Source organism: Lepisosteus platostomus, chromosome 12 (genome assembly GCF_059453375.1).
Source record: "Lepisosteus platostomus isolate fLepPlt1 chromosome 12, fLepPlt1.hap1, whole genome shotgun sequence".
Lineage (NCBI taxonomy): Eukaryota > Metazoa > Chordata > Actinopteri > Semionotiformes > Lepisosteidae > Lepisosteus > Lepisosteus platostomus.
The window spans coordinates 19667873-19684450 of NC_142622.1; the positions used below are offsets into that span (position 1 = coordinate 19667873).

The 16578-nt window shown below is 38.2% G+C and overlaps 1 long non-coding RNA gene across 5 annotated transcripts in view; it reads left to right on the forward strand.

Annotated features, from left to right (window-relative positions):
- LOC148651235 (uncharacterized) overlaps positions 1-16329 on the forward strand; it is a 29198-nt gene extending 12869 nt beyond the window's left edge. For 4 of the 5 annotated variants that reach the window (XR_015925699.1, XR_015925701.1, XR_015925697.1 and 1 more), the window contains 2 exons: positions 11358-11622; positions 13158-16329. This is a non-coding gene — a long non-coding RNA (uncharacterized LOC148651235). The remainder of the gene's footprint in view (positions 1-11357; positions 11623-13157) is intronic. The other variant, XR_015925700.1, reaches the window with a different exon arrangement.
- The last annotated feature ends 249 nt before the right edge of the window (positions 16330-16578 follow it).

Sequence of the window (16578 nt, forward strand, 5' to 3'; positions counted from 1 at the left end):
CCCAAGAGAATTAAGCCCCAAATTCACACAGATTTTTTGCATGAGTCTTGTAGAATATGTTGTTTTTGACTGATATGACACTCGAGACTCCCAGAGACTTGTACCCCCTTGGCTTGCATCGTCTCAGTTTGAAGGTCTTTGCTCCCTCTAAAGTCCATGACATCATTAACACATATTCCCTTGTGATTCCAACCAGTGCTATGTGTTTCACTCCTCCCCATACAAAATGTTTATGTAGCTTGTTTAAAGAGGAGAGAGATGTAAGAACATAAAGTTTGCAAACAAGAGGCCGTTCAGCCTATTTAGATGATCTGATTACTAGTAGCTAATTGATCCACAGAACTCATCCAGCTGTTTCTTGAATGGAGGGTATTGGCTTAAACAACATGGCTTAGTGGCTTGTTCCAGACTCCCTTAACCCTTTGGTTAAAGAAGTGCGTTCAGTTCTCGGGTTTAAAATTTCCTTCCTCTTGTTGCCACTTGTGTACTATGTAGCATGTTTCACTGTTAATTCTAAAGAAGTTCACTGGGTTGAATTTGTCAGCAAAGCTTTGCCAATTGAGCTATAAAGAGTGCTTTAGTAACAGAGCATTCTAAAACTGATTAGTCAGGCTTATTAAAAAAATGCCTCTAAAGCCAACAAGTTTTGGTGTACTGACATCTAAGGTTTTTGTTTCAAAACGCAGGCTTCTCTGTTCACATTTGGCGTTGCTGTTCAGCATTATAGTTACTGATTTATTACTTTTTTGTCATTGTTCATGCAAAGCAGATTCTACTGACCTCATTTTTCTTGTTGGCTGTTAAATAGCTAGTAAAAAAATCAGATGTACAGATTTGTTTTCCTGAGGTCTGGCTAACTAATCCACCACTATTTTGCCACCAATGCTAAGTGCTTCCTGCATCCACTGCCTTCTGGATCTGATGTTTCTTTCCTTTCAAAAGCTAAGCCAAGGTACCTTAGTTACATCATTAAAGCAGCTTCACCTTCTGCATGAAGTCACTCTCCTTGTAATTTGTCCCTAGAAACTGGAGCCAGGTGTTCCAGAAAGACCCAACAATATACAAGTTAACTTGCAAATTACTTACTGTAGATATAGATACAGTAGTTGTTTTACAAAATGATTACCTATGATTTTTTAATGTACTGTTTGAGACTCCTGGTTTTCCTTCCATGGCTTGAAGTAGAATCAGGAAGGAGTCTGAACACCGTTTGATCAACTAATTTATCTAAAGGACCCAGATTTTTTAGTCCAGAAACCAAAAAAAGAATCAGAGTTTCTTTGTCTACAGTTACCATGCTTAAATTTGAAGTGTATTCTTTTTCTATGCAGGCAAAACACTTGAGCCTTGAACCATGAAGCTTTGAGCCACTGGAGAGAAAGTGCACACAGGAATAATATTGCATCATAGCCATCCTTATTCAAAGAGTGTAACTTCAGGCAAGTCCTCTAAGCAGCATTACCCCTGACTAATGTGTTGTTTGTGTGTGTATTTAAAGTATAGAAGTAGGAGAAAGCCCAGTGGGAGAGAGGCCTTCTTGACAAAGAGGTCCTGGCAAAACAACAGAAAGAGACAGCAGCTGTCACCGCCTAACACCGGCACACTCTACAGCAAACAGAAGGAGAACACGTTACAGTGGCTGAATACACAAAGAATAAGATTATCATAAACAGTACAACAGCCGAGCATGCCGAAGCCCAGGAGCTTCCAGATCAGTTCAACAACAGTTCAACACCAGCAGCTGAAAAGATATCAAGTCCACCCCCCCCCCCACACACACACACACCCCAAGAAGCAAAGAGTTTGGAGTACTTGAAAATATCCTTTTCAGGTTGATCTGAAAAAAAATGCTTAGTACTGATTTTTTGAGGCTGCTGTTGACCCAAGGGGAATTATTTAAGTTTGTGTTTTTATTTTTAGGTGTTGGCATGTTTTAGTATAGTCCAGGTTGACATTTGCTAGGTGAGCAGACTGTAGCAGATATAAGTCTTTATATTTGATATGGTGAAGGGAGCTTTTGAGTATAAGTGACTAGTTACCAGGAGGGAGCTCCACGACGAGGGTAGTTAATTGGTGTTTAGCGATGAACTGGCGCCTGATGTACAAGACTAAAGGAATAAACCATGACATCAGCTCTTTGAACCCCAAGGTGACCTTTCAAGGACATTGATAGAATCACTGTTAAAAACAGGAAACATTTTTAGAGGTGCTAAAGAAACAGTACAGCAATATACCTTATATATATATAGTGTTCCCTACATCAATTTTAAAAAAAGCATAAATGATTCAAAGATGTTAGCCCTTTATTGGTTACATAAAAATGAATTTGCAAGCTTACTAATGTGAAATGTGCACTAGAATCTACATTTCTTTAGCAAATAAAAAATATTTTGGTAGAAAAAATCCACCAATAGATTTATTGAAAAAACACTACTCTCTGAAACCAAAGATCATTACTTAATCCCTTTCAGAAAGAGCATGTTATGTTTCTGCTACAAAAGGGCAAATGTTGAAATTTAATGTGCGATTCTTACATCCCAGGAAAAATAATGTAATTGTTAAATTTAAAGATTGTTTTAATTATTTGCTGCTAATTTTGTCCTCCGTAAAACTGACTTTATTCTTCTTTGAAGATTTAAATTGTTCCTTTGAAGCTAAGGCACTACTTTGCTTTATTGTAATTGAAACTACAGAAGGCCATAATGGTTTCAAGCACTTCATTACAGCCCAGTATGAATTGAAGCCTTACTGAAACATGCATTATTAACATCTTAAGGGTATACAAGAGTATTTCCTCTCATGTCTTCATTTTCATAATTATCCCTCCCAGCCTTGGTGCCTCTGGGTGGCTGGACGAAATTCATCCAGTAACCAAGGGTCTCTTGGATCTGCTGAATAGAGCTGAAAACACTCAGGTTGTATCTTAGGCTGAATCTTTTTTTTTCCATTTTATTCTCTGTCCTCCCTCTGAGCGGGATTTAAAGGTAGTCCCAGAGGAAGCGAAAGACCATTAGAGAAGTATTATAAAAATATTATTGACCTTTGAGGTGCAGCACTGGCTAAGCCTCCGAAACAGCCTTCTTTGAGTTTGAAGACACCGTGCTGATCATGATATTATTAACATATGCCAGTCTTAATAAATGTTCTGTGTCACTTTATTAAAAAATTTAAGTACAACAGTATAATTTTTATGGTCCCATAAAGGAAGAGGTAGGACATATTAATTTTTTCATGAACAGTGAACTTTAGAAGCAGCCTGTAATAGGTTATGTAATTAATTTCTGCTTTCCCTGAACCTAAAGTCATATATTTCAGCCTCTTTTTTTTACCTTTTTGGTGCAGTTTTGGAACGCAAATGGTGAGTCCTGTCATTCGCAGTTGATGTTTGTTTCTCTCTGTTCGATCAGAGGCTGGGAATGTGATTGCTTTAAAGGGAACTTGAGTCACTGTTCTGACCTGCTTCTCTCTGCTTAATGATGGTGCAGGCCTCCATCAAAGTGAAGGCCCCCTGTGGCTGCTGTGGGGCCTACAGCTACATCCTCTGTATTTCTTTCTATGGTGTATGGCCTTGTGAATAATAATCATAATCGAAATGTAAGAAAATATAAAAAGAGGCACAGGTCTGACACTTACTTATGAAATCTGTATTGAAGAGGAGATTGTTTAAAGGGACGTGGTTTGTTTTTTGTTTTTTAATCAAACTACACTCCATGTGAAAAAAGGTTGTGCTTTGGATCTTTATCACACAGTGGGTCTGGCAGTCCAATGCAGAACTGAGAGACTGCTGATTTCTGTCAGTAAGAGGAGGTATGCCAAGGGCAGAGTACTTACTTTCATCTCTATATGCATGAAAACCTCAAGAAATATACTATTTCCTTCCCCTGGTTTGGTGTGACTTGGATAAGGAGCTTGTCTAAAAGGAGCTAAACACCAGACCAGTTCCTACTGTATCTCTAGCTGCTACTCCCTCTCCAAAGCTTGCACTCTTGCTGTTCGTCCAAAATGTTGGCAGCGCACAGAAAATCTCATTTATAGTGCTCCTGAGCAGAGCCATTATTGTGAAAAAGATGTGTTTTTAATGAAATGGATCATGGGGCAAGAAGAATTACTTTTATAACTGCAATGATCTTTATCAAGTTCATGGGTAAAATCTGACTACACAATAGATGAAGCAGAGTCTTCAGTCAGTGAATAGTATTTCCCCTACCCCACTTCCTCTCATCAGTGGGCCAGTGGTTGTGTGTCTTGGGTAGGAACTAAATTGTGAAGTGTTTTTGGAGCCTGCTTTAAGTTTCCAGCATCTTCTGCTGGGTTAGTTTACTTTCAATTCTGTGAAAAACTGAAATGTGTTGTGGTACCGGAGGTTATTATTACACTGATTTGTTTTTTTATAACTACATTGGAAATACCAGTTATATTCTCATCATTGAATAATTATTTGCAACTTTAATGCAGAGTGAGGAGCATTTTCTGTGAAACCAGTCTAGTTTTCAATAAAGATGGATAGCCAATCAGAAGTTTAGGAAACAAGAAGAGAATACACTCCTCTTCAAGTTCACTTACACTCTGTCACAGCTGTACATCCTGCAGTGTATACCAGCGGGATGTATTATTACAGTATTTTAGGATTGTTGTTCTGAGAGCATGGAGAGCACACATAGGTCTGGTACATCCCCATCTAGGATTCGACCTACAATCTCCCCAGCACATCCCAGCACAGCCCCAGGTCTGCACAACACACAGCAGCTGAGCAAGTTCGGCCACACAACCGGTCACATAACCAAACAGGTTTGCAGGGTTTTTCAAGCACCAGAGGGCCTCATCACCAAAAATGTCCTACAAGTACTGAAGGAGAGCAGAGTGGGAGACTAAGTATACAAAGACTTTCCAAACCGATGGCAGCACTTAGCTTCTATGACTGCATTTGACACTATGCCTTGTTTCAGGTGATAATTGGGTTCTGATGCCCCATTTACCTTATGCCATTTCCTTCTCCCTTTCCCTTCTAATTTGACTACTTTGCATCTCCCATGCCTCTAATTAAAGCCTTTAACGAGGTGTGCGGAAAACGTATCTCCAGTGATGAAATGCACATTTTCATTTAATATTTTCCACCTTCAATTAATTCTTAATTTTCTTCTCACTTTTAGAGCTGGTCTGTTTTAGCATTACAATGCCGTGACCTTCTCTTTTCCTTCCTGGGTTCCTGGTACAGTACGTGAAGCCACAACTGCAGTGAAACATACAATAGTTAAAGGATTGTTTATTCACTGTGATATTTGAAAACATGCGTGCTGTTTTAGATTTTAATTTTTGTGAGGAGCCTCTATGGAATATCCTATTTTTGTCTCACCACAGACTGTCTGCTTTTTTTGGCTGAAGTCACTAAAGATCATATGCATTGTAAAAAAAATCTGCTGAATTTATATGTAAGTAAAAGAAAAAAGGAAGATAACTAAATGACCCCCAAAGTGATTGTCCATGTCCTTTGTGTTTCTGGTCATGTTGTGAAGAGGAAATACTCATTTTAAAAGTGTGCTTAGTTCATCCAGGAGTGTTTCCAGGAGGGTTTCCAAGTGGAGGATTAACTTAACTTGTTTTGGTTTAAGTATGATTGAGGAACAAAAGAGAAAAGCCACTTTCACAGTTAATCCTGCTAATAAACCTGTAGTATTTTTGCACAGATCCCATTTTATTGGTGGAGGTTGAAGGGCAGAATCCTTAGCACTGACCTGTAATGGAACTGTTCATTTATATAGTTCAGATGGGTAGCTGCGTCAGCATGCGTAGGCTGCAAAGGAATAAGTAATAGGTTTAGTCCATGCTGGAAAGAGAAGAAAGAAAACTTCTCTTTGTGTTTTCTTTCTTCTCTTTTCAGCATGGAATAAACCTATTACTTGTTCCTGTTCATTTATATGTTAGGCTTTTAATGTCATCTTTTTTTTTTTACTTTGGAAATGTAATGTTGTGAAGACAGCACCATGTCTGCTTCAAGGCATATATTGTTGTGCCATCCTCCATTTTTCACACTGCAATCTTCACAGTGTCCAAGGTAGGGATCGCATGAGCACTGCAATCTCACAAACACCCAGCAAGACAAAAGGGTCACAGCTGCATGAGGCAACTCCGGTCAAATCGAACTCCCCAAACCCCAGTAACAGTCCATCAGTAGTAAACTGCTCAGAGATTTTGAATTTGTTTGCAATGATCTTTTTCATAGCTGCACGAGCAATTTCAGGTGACTATGAGAATGCTCAAGTTGAGTCTGTGCGGCTTTTCTGTTCAGTTTAATGAAAGCAAGCCTGTTTGTAAACAGAAAATTTGTTTGCTTGCAACTTTGTTTTCAATTGGAAGTTCTTCATATTGCGAAAATGTGCTGGTTTACGTCTAACAAATGACTGTGATAAATGGTAAGAGGAAACCAGGCTTGTCCTTTAGCAATCTATAATTCAGAATCTCCAAACATGATCACAACAATTCCTGGTAAACTACACATGAGCAGCTCCCGTGAAGGGTTGTTACAGCAAATCCCTCACATTTATCAAAAAAAGTCTAATTTACTCATTGTTAGGTGCTCCACATTATTAACATCACTTATGCCTTTCTACAGATTTATAAAGCGGTTTTTCTCCTGATAAACAGTCAGGATTCAAACTTGTTAAAATGAAATGGCTACAGTTTCAGTTTCTTAGAATTGTTTCTGCATAAAGAAGAAAACTGTGTGAGTGAAAAGAGCAGAAAAATGCAAAATGACTAAGACCTTTGTGTGGCAGTATATATAGATCAGTTACTGAAAACAGAATATCTATTCAGATTGAAAAGGCTGTTCCTGTGCACAGATATTTAGCCAAGGTTTAATATTAGATAATTTGCTAGATATATCAAGTATTATCAAGTACCATATTTCATTCAAATACATGTAATTTTTTACTCATATTACAGCTCATGAAAATAGCAAATCGGGTGACAACATGTGGTGAGAGGTACCTGCAAAGGGGACAGAATGTCACTGTGGTTCACTTCTTTTTTTAAATAGCACAATTTCCTTATAAGCAAGGGTAGATTTTGTGAAATGCATTTTGATGAAACTGATCTCTTCTGGGAAAAAAGACTTTGTTCTTTGTCTTAAACAGTGACAACCTACGGTGTCTGTCATTTGACTCTCACTATGTGTCACTAATTAATTAGATACATGAACACGTACGTAGCGTTCTGACATAATTATATACTGTTCTTCCTAGAACAAAGTTGCAACTAGTGAGAACAAGGCAATGATTAAAGAAAAACCTTTATCATGGGGCACAACGCCGAAAAGGGTCTTTGAAGTTTCATTTGACTCCCTGCAGCTACAAAAGATGTAACATGTATTGAAAGTATTGAATTTGTCAGTGCATAAAAATAATGAATATTGCTAGAAAGTTGTTGTAATGCCAGAAAAGAGAACCTTGCTATAATACAGGTGTCCTGCAAAGTAAATGTACATCTCTGTACTGTGGTGAAACCATTTACTGTAATGCTGAATATGATTTTAATGCTTGTGGACAACCCTAATGTGTACACCCCCTCTCTCCATCCCCTAATTAACACAACCTACTCCAAAACAAAAATGTATTTTTGGTGTGCTTAATAATTATAGTAAAGCATTCTGTATATGGGAATCCTTATGGTCCAAGTGATATGCACCAACTGATTAATCACATTAAACAGATCAGGCCAGAATTAAAGATCATCTCTTTCTTAAGGACTGCTAAATGAGAACATCCTAGTCATCGTGTGATGGTACAGAGTCATCACACAGTTTCTAGATCAAAGCCAGAAAGGTTTTGCTGTGAATTATGTGGAGAACAAGTTGCCATAGTTTTTGACATATGTAAACCATTTGAAGGCTATGTGATTTGAACATGAGATTCCGGCCACAGACAGGGATGAGAGCCAGTGGGCAGAATCCCTGAAGGAATCTCCACTCTGGAATTAATAACCCATCTGCCACTTCCTGTTGTCCACAAAGTCAGAAACCAACCCAAGAAGGTCCCTGCTTGTGAAACACTGCTGTTATTAAAAGTGGTCTTAATACAATCTTATTTGCCTCTGTTGGAGGCCTACCTCAATATTATTCTGCCAGCTTTACCACTCACGCCAGCACAATACAGACAAACAAAAGGGGAATTATAACTGCAACACAATTTTTGGACATTGGTATCAGGAGAGTTGTGACTCCGGGCTTTCATTGAGATTCTTTATCCACACTACACACCATCAGCACATCTTCATGTGGCATTTTAAATGGCCTCCCTGCTTTATTATTAGACTCGACGTCTAATATTCTCAGTCTCATGTATTGTTCCCCTCCAAGGGGAAGACTGACCAGCCTCCTCTCACACACATACACACACCTTCTCTCTCAGTACACTCTCTTGACCTTTTGTTCTTCTGACACGCTTTCTGTGCACTGGGCAATTGAGTATTCATTCTGATTCTCTCCACATCCCCCATCTAACTGCACTAACTCTTCATTAGGCTTAGAGTTTAAGTCAAATGGCATTTTGGCATCCAACTCTCATATCACCAGGGATAGACTTTATTTTATAGCACCCAGTTCCTTTTCACTAAAGGACACGTCTTTACTACTCTTCTCCCGTTTGAGATGGTTTAACCAGGGACACTTCTCTATCAAACCATGACATCCCAGACACACTAGTTACCATTTTGTAATTTCTTTCTTTATTCACTCTGAAACAGTGTATCTGCAGTTCTTAGACACAGGGCGTATTTGTTTATCTTCCTGTGCTCTCTAGACACCCAAAGACAACTGCTGCAATCTCGTCAAAATGATCCACTTCACCAGCAGCTAAGACCTCCTATCAGCCGCGTTACAACAATTCAACTCCATCTCCTACTGTATGAGCGCACGACTTCCCTATTGAGTCTGGCAAACAGGTTACCACTTTGCCTGCCTTACCAGGACCTGTGAGGCATGCAGTACCGTTTTCTGTATCTTTATAAAGGCTTCCCAACTTGCAGATCTCTGCTGACCTGTTATCCAGCCCAATCCATTAGTAACAAGAATCCCCAACTATGGAACCCTCTCTTTCCTTCCTATCTAGAGCTTACTAACACAGGGAATCTCCTTTCCTCCCATCTGGTCTTATGAGCCTCCTGATTGCTCAGAGGGGTAACTAATGCCACAGAAAGCCTATCCTAATGGCTTTCCCTCCTGTAGAATTCCATTCCCCCTGAGTTTTCTAGACTCAATTGGTACAGCTGTGTCTCATTTTGAAGATCTTGCCAATCTGGGCTCAAGGCCATGCCATTGGGCCTAGGTTTTGAGCCAAGATGGTGGCTTCCTCACACATCCCCCTCTTCCTACATCACAGGACGGTATTGTTGCTTAGATCAGGGGTTTCCTAACCTGGCCCAAGATGGCCACAACCAGTTTACGTTCCAGCTGAACTCAATTACCTAACAGAAGCCTCAATTAAACTAACATGTTGCTTGGTTACAATATTTTCAAGTTTGTTTCCTACTCAAACGTTTGGTATTTTATTTTACTTATGAATTTGAATTGTTACAAATATCTGAAAACAATCAAACAGTTAAAATGAATCCTATTATTAAGTCAATTATGGCTGTGATTGGGAACTTGGCAGGAACAAAACCGAAAAAGTGTGTGGCCTGCCAGGACCAGAATAGGGAACTACTAGCATAGATGACACCATTATTGTTTTCAAGTTTTTTCCAAAAGAAAATGAGATTAAGGTAGAACTAGCAAGCACTACAGTAGGTCATCTTACATTTTTTTAAATGTAGGACGCAGTAGTTAGTTGTGCCAAACTTTAAGATGACTTCATTTAATTCAGCCTTTTAAAAGTTGTCTTTCAAGTTGTTTCTCTGTCTTTAAAGAAGTGCTCTTCTCTGGTCAGATACATCTCTGGAAGGATATTCCAGTTCTTTGGCACAAATCTCTCTTGCAAACATATATCTCATGACTCTGTCTGGACTTGCTTTGAAACAGGATGGATTGCAGGACACTGAGTTGTTTATCAAAGTAAATTCCACAATGCTACAGGAAGCTTTTGTGTTTATTCAAAAAGAGAATATGTTTTTATCCACCTTTATGCAGTGTGTTAACACACTGTCAATATACAATGTGTATGCCTGTTGTTCATAATATCGAGATGTATGCCTACATTTTCATTGTAGAATCAACATATAGTTACACTTAGAAAAAAATGTAAAGGAAATAATCCCAGTTGTAAACTTTTGCAAAGGTCTTCTTTCTCTTCCAAAATTTGAGTAAAATCTCTGTCTTATAAAAGAGGAATATACTCTGTGGTTCAAAAATTCCATTGGAAGTTGCACCTAATCAAACTAAAATGGACTGAAATATGTAAATAAGGTGCTAACTGCACCTGATAACTCTCACTTTACTATTTGTGAACTCAGTACAACAGAATAAGTGTAGCTCTCTGCACCACAAGGCACACATAAGCAATTGAAACAATACAAGGCTGGGTGAAAGTGTAGTAAGCAATACACAGGTGCTAATTAAAAACAATTACACATAAGGCTGCAAAATATGGATTCTTATCTAGCAAACCCTGTGACAAAGAAAGGCAAAATTTGAAAGTTAACAGTGTTAAGATTCCATCTCAGTTATTGGAATGAGAAAAGGCAGGGATTTAGTCTTTTGCTCATTGCCATACCATTTAGAAGAAACAAGTAAACATTAATTACACACTGAAAAACAGAAAGAGGAAACACAGCATTTTGGCTATTGAGCTTTTTTCAGGTAAACCTTCACACCTGAAGAAGGCTCCACAGATGAAATGTTGTGTATCTTCTATTTTTCAGCATGGAATTAAACTGACACAGTTCCCTACTTGACCATTTGTAAGGCTTTCTAGAGTCTGTAGTAAATAAAAATAAAGCAATAGTAAAGAAATTGTTCTGTACTTTCAGCTATAGATTTAATCAAATACCAGTTACATGATTACTGTGTCCTTACTCCTTTAAATGTTGACTGTGTGACATTTATAATTCAGTTTACAGTGTATGTACTGTTCAGTTTCACTTCAATTCACACTACCAAAAATACTGCAAAATCTAAAATAAATGTACAGCTGAGTTCAAACAAAAATTATTTTGGAATATAATAAATTGACAGTTTTCCAAGAAGTATTGTTTTAGTATACTTCAAAAATTACTTAGCATCCCCACTGTGGTCCACTCCATATCGATGTAAAATATTTCAAGATTTATAGTAGAGAAAAGTATTAAAGTAAAGGATTACAGTGTTACCAGTTGTTTAAATCTGAATGATGCTTCTCAGGTTGAGTGTAATTTCATTCTTTTCTTAGAACTTGTCCCATAATTGAAGTTGAAAGGATGTTCTTCACTGCTCAGCTTCCCAGCCCCTCACCAGAAAGTGCCAGGTTGGACTTTTTGAAGAAAATTATCCTCTTTCTTTCCAAAACCCCATGAGGGCCAGAGCTTCTTTTTGTTACATTACCAGAGCAAGAACTCCAGCACAGCAGCCTACCAGTCTGGTACTCTGAGGGATCAGGAGCTCCACAGGGGGACACTGGGCAAAGAAGAACTAAGGCAGGAGAATGGGCTCGTTTTGTAAGTCAGCATTTTTGTTTAATAATCTTGCTAAAGAAAATAAATAGTACTCTTAACATGAAACACCATGTGGCCGATATGAAGACTTCAGGAGTCTGGAGGGTACAGAGAAGCAACTGAGAATTCTTACCGCTGAACTTGGAATCAGTGGTGGTCTGTCACGGATATATGGTAGTCAGTTCAGTGAGTGTAGAAATAAATGTTCATTCAACGACAAAGACCTCAATGAAATTATTCTTTTCCAGAGGATGAGTATTGGGACACCCAACAAGCACTTCCAAAATTCTGTACATATTTAAGTTTAAAATATTGAAGCTTGTGTCAGACTTTCATAAAACAACCTTGAAGCATAATTAGCTGAACGTAGTCTTAAAAAACAAACTCATCTCCTGGGATATACTGTAGGAATCCTAATCCCAAGTATCCTTCACATCAATAAGAGTCAACAATTGCAGATTGAATAAGGCGTACTTTGAAGACAATAGGTGTCTTACAAATAAGATGCCTGGGACCAACGTACTGGTCTTCAGACTTAGTGTTGCTGTAAAAATCATATTGTTAACACAATAAACAGGACACTTCATTAATCATATATTCTTGAATGTGCTAGTTACAGAATTTTGAACAGAAAGTACTATTGACATCCATGACATTGATAATGTTCTTATAGCCCACTGTAATAAATGAACTTTATTATAGTTGTTTAAATTTGAACGTTACACAAATGTAGAATTTCTACCTTCCTAGTACCAATAGTACTAAGATGCCTGACCCATCAGTAAAATGTTGACGGCATGCTGCAGTCACAAGCACAAAACCAAATGTTCTGCTTTTGGTTTTACTTAAAACTTTGAATTTTGTTTATGTGCTGAAGTTTGCTTGTAAAAAGTGTGTTTTTTTATTGCCAGCTATAAAGTCTTCTAGCTTCTTCACTTGAATTCAGGGACATTTACCTGAAGCACATTCAGCGTCTGTTTACTGCACAAGCAGTGTAAGTACTGAGAAAAAGGTCTCACTGTGTGTTTAGAGTATTGAGTTAAAAAGTGACATTTGAGGGGCACTTTACAAAACTCGCTCCGTGAAAGATCTTCTGTATCACCTAAAGAGCCTTTGTCACTCATTGGAAACCTGTCACCTTACACTGCGATACTGCAGGGGACTGTGTGACAGGTCAGAATTAATGAGAAGAATATGACAGCGTGAAAGCTACAGAAAAAGGGTGGAATGGAGAAGCTGCTTTTGTCTCTTTCAGATAAATCCTTTCATGGCTAGGGCTCTATACCTGCTGCAGTGTCAGCTACAAAGACCCTGAAATGGGGATAAAAGAACAGCGTGTCACCATAGCGGGGTACATGGACTACCAGTGGTCTGCTCATGCAATTGATGACCCTCTAGGCGCCTGCATGCAGGGGGAAAGATATTGAAGGATACCGGACGTATGGAGGAATAAACTCCAGGTTGGCTGTTAAAGATGAACAATAGAGCACTCATGTACGGTGAATGTTTTTTTTTTCTATGCACCCATTTTCTTTCAGATGCAAAAACCAAGTAACACCAGAAAGGATGACTTTCCTGTCTGTCAAGCCCTTGGAGGTCAGTGGCTGGGGAGCCTCCTCTCTGAGTTCTGCTGGCCATCCTGTCCCACCAGCATCATGAAGGCCAGAATGTTTAGCCTGAGAGACAACGCTTGGAAGGGAAGGCAGACTCGTGCTTCATCCTCACCCAATTGAAGAGACATCCCCATCTTTTGTGCCTCTGCAGAAATACAGGAGTAAAAACATAAACATAAAAATGTTTGTGTTGAACTAGAGGAGTCAACTTGTGATAACAAACTCGGGTGTTTATGTTGACATGTCATTTACATCTTCTAGACGATGTAGGGAAGCAAAAATGACACAATGTTAGGATGTATAGGTAAAGTGTAGCATTTAAATCAGGGGATGTTAAATTAAAATTATACAGTGTAGTGTTAAGGACATGTTTAGAATATTGTGCTACACTTCTGGTTACCATATAGACTAAATAACATTGAATATAGAAAAGCTATTGCTGCTCTGGAATCAGTCCAGATGCATTTCAAGGCTTAAAGCAATATCCTACACTGACAAGCTGGAAGAATAGAACTGTTTTAGTCTTGAACAGAGAAGACTATGAGTTCACCAAGTATTAATCCTCAAAGTCACTGAGAAAGTCAGCCCAGTGGATTTCTTCAAAATAATCATTGAAAGATGAACCACAGAACACAAGTAGAAACTACATGGGCATGCATTTAAAATCAAGAAAAGGAGGCAGATCTTTCTCCAAAGGGGTGAGGGAGTGTGGAACAACCAACTCAGATATAAAGCTCTGCTGGCTTCCTTCAAGAAAAAAAACTGGATGAGATCCTCAGTTCTATTAACTACTAACAACCAAAAACAGTATGTAATTTAAGAGTCATCAACAATTTATTCAAAGTCCCTGCTAGAGTTCTCTAATATTAAAACATCTTCAAATCTTAGTAATAAGACTGACTTTGGATGAGAGGAAACCAAACATCATTTAGTAGTCTGTAATTCAAAATCTTCAAACCTGAACTCAAGAAAAAACTACATATGAGCAGCCAGCATGAAATCCTGGTAGCTAATACAACACACTTATACACTATCTAATTTACTCTGTTCTTCTCATTAATATCACCCAATTCTCTTTTCACATCCATAAAGCTACAAGGCTACTTTTGGTACTAGAAAAACATCTATCACTGTTTAAAAAAGGGAGAAATGTCGATAGACTAGGGTGGCATGGTGGTGCAGTGGTTATCCTTGCTGAATTGCAGGACTGTAGCCATGGGTTCAGTTCCTGAGGTGCTATCTGTATGGAGTTTGTTTGTTCTCGATGTGTTAATGTGGGTTTGCTCTGGGTTCTTCATTTTCCTTCCACAGTCCAAAGACGTACTGGAAGGTTCATTGGCTCCTGGGAAAATTGGCATGGTGAGAGTTTGTGTGTCCTGCAGTGGACTGGCATGCCGTTCACCAGAGTGTGCTGTATCCTGCTTTGCACCCGTTATTTTGCTGGGATAGGTTGTAGGTCACCCCTGACTCTGTATTAGATAAAGCAGGTAGAAGATGGATAAATGTCAATACAATTGTACTTCTGTGTTAATAAGGACACACACTGAGTGAAATAAGATGAACAATGAAAAATGGTAATCTCACCTTTATTTGTCTTGTTAAATACTGTCTTTTAATAATGTTTTTCTCAGACTGAAGTCCAGTTTCTTTGGTTTTGTAGTTGGAAAGCCATTTTTGAATTTCCAGTGTATTTGAAAGTGCTTATGCATACATATAAATGCATATTCTGAGTATAATATTTTAAAAATAATCAAATGGCTCACTTTCCGAACAGAGCATATTATCATCCTCAGCAAATTGGATGAGTTGGAAATCCCCGCATTTGAATCAGTACTTCAAACATGAGACCAATTTATAATAGTCATAAAGGCCTGGGAAAAAAAAAGTGATGTCTTGTTTTTTGTTGATATAACAATTTGTCTAATGCAAGAGAGGAATGCAGATCTCCAAAGCTGGAAAATCAGAGGCTCTTTATGTTTTCGTATCTCAATTAAGTGATGAGCACAGTGAGAAGGAACATCTCTATGGGCTTTTCGTCATTTGTGCTGTTTCCAAACACTGCATGACATTTCTGCTCGACACAGTCTACTGGATGCCCAATCTGTGAGTAAGATCACCAGCAGAACATCCTTAATTCTTTTTCTGTTCTAATTGCAAAATTGTTTTTTTTGTGCTCCAAACCTGGCTGATGCTGGACAATATTGGTGTTCTTGTCTGGCATTAGATTCTGTAGTCTTAAACGTTTTGTATTAAGGAATCAAGATATTCCCAGAGCTACAGTGGGACTACCTAAAATTGCAACAACAAAAAAAAGAGATGAAGGTGTTGCACTCTAGTTGTGAACACTTGTCTTTGAAACCCAAACAACACTTCATGTATATTTGGGGATACACAGTATGAATACATAAAATAAGAGATTAAGAAAGCTTTTGGATGATGAGAGATAATACAACTCTTCTTGTTTTTTTCCTGAATTTGTTTATCTATTTTCTGAACGATCATAGGGAGTAATTTTCACTAAAATCACTGGGTACTTATTTTTCTATTTGCATTTCATTAAAAATATATTTTCTTCTCCTAATCTACTTTCAAAAGCGTGTATACGTGACATTTTTTGTGAACTAAGCAAAGCTTCTTTCAAATTTGTGATTCTACCCGTCACTGATAGCTGATAGCCACTACTTAGCTGTCTGCAGATGGCAGGTTTAAGTTACTGAGTTTGAACACAGATGTGCTGCTTTGTCGGCAATAGATGATTGTGTTCGGCAGAAAAACTGGGGTCTTGCCTGGGTGTGGAGTTTAAGGTTGTTTATAAGCATATGTACAGTCTGTCAAAGAAATGCCACAATGAAAGGAAAATGAATGTTTATGGAAAGAACCAAGAAGCTATGGTGCTTCTGACAGAATCAGAAACAACAACAAAAATAATATGAATCAATGCAGAAAAATGTCTGTTAAAAAGCAAAATGAAATTTTATGATATCAAGAGAAAAACTTTAGCAGAATCGTTGCTTTCTCCATGTGTGTGCAGCTCTCCTGTCACTGTTGGATGATTGCTCAAATACAAATAAACCAGAAGGAATATTTTTATGGGAAATTTTGTGACATCTTTTTGCTTAATTTTATTATCTGAATATTTTTTATAGGAAAAAAAGGGAAAACAGCAAGAGTCATTAGAATCCGAAGGGAGATGTTGATTTTAATGGATAAATCGCACTGTGTCTATTTTCACCAGCTGAAAACTCCACAGAGTGAGTCTATCAGCTTGGCACCTGCTCTGGAAGCTTCTTGATGAAGCAAAGGTTGTCTTCATTAAGAGCATTAATATTCATGACGCATGGTAATT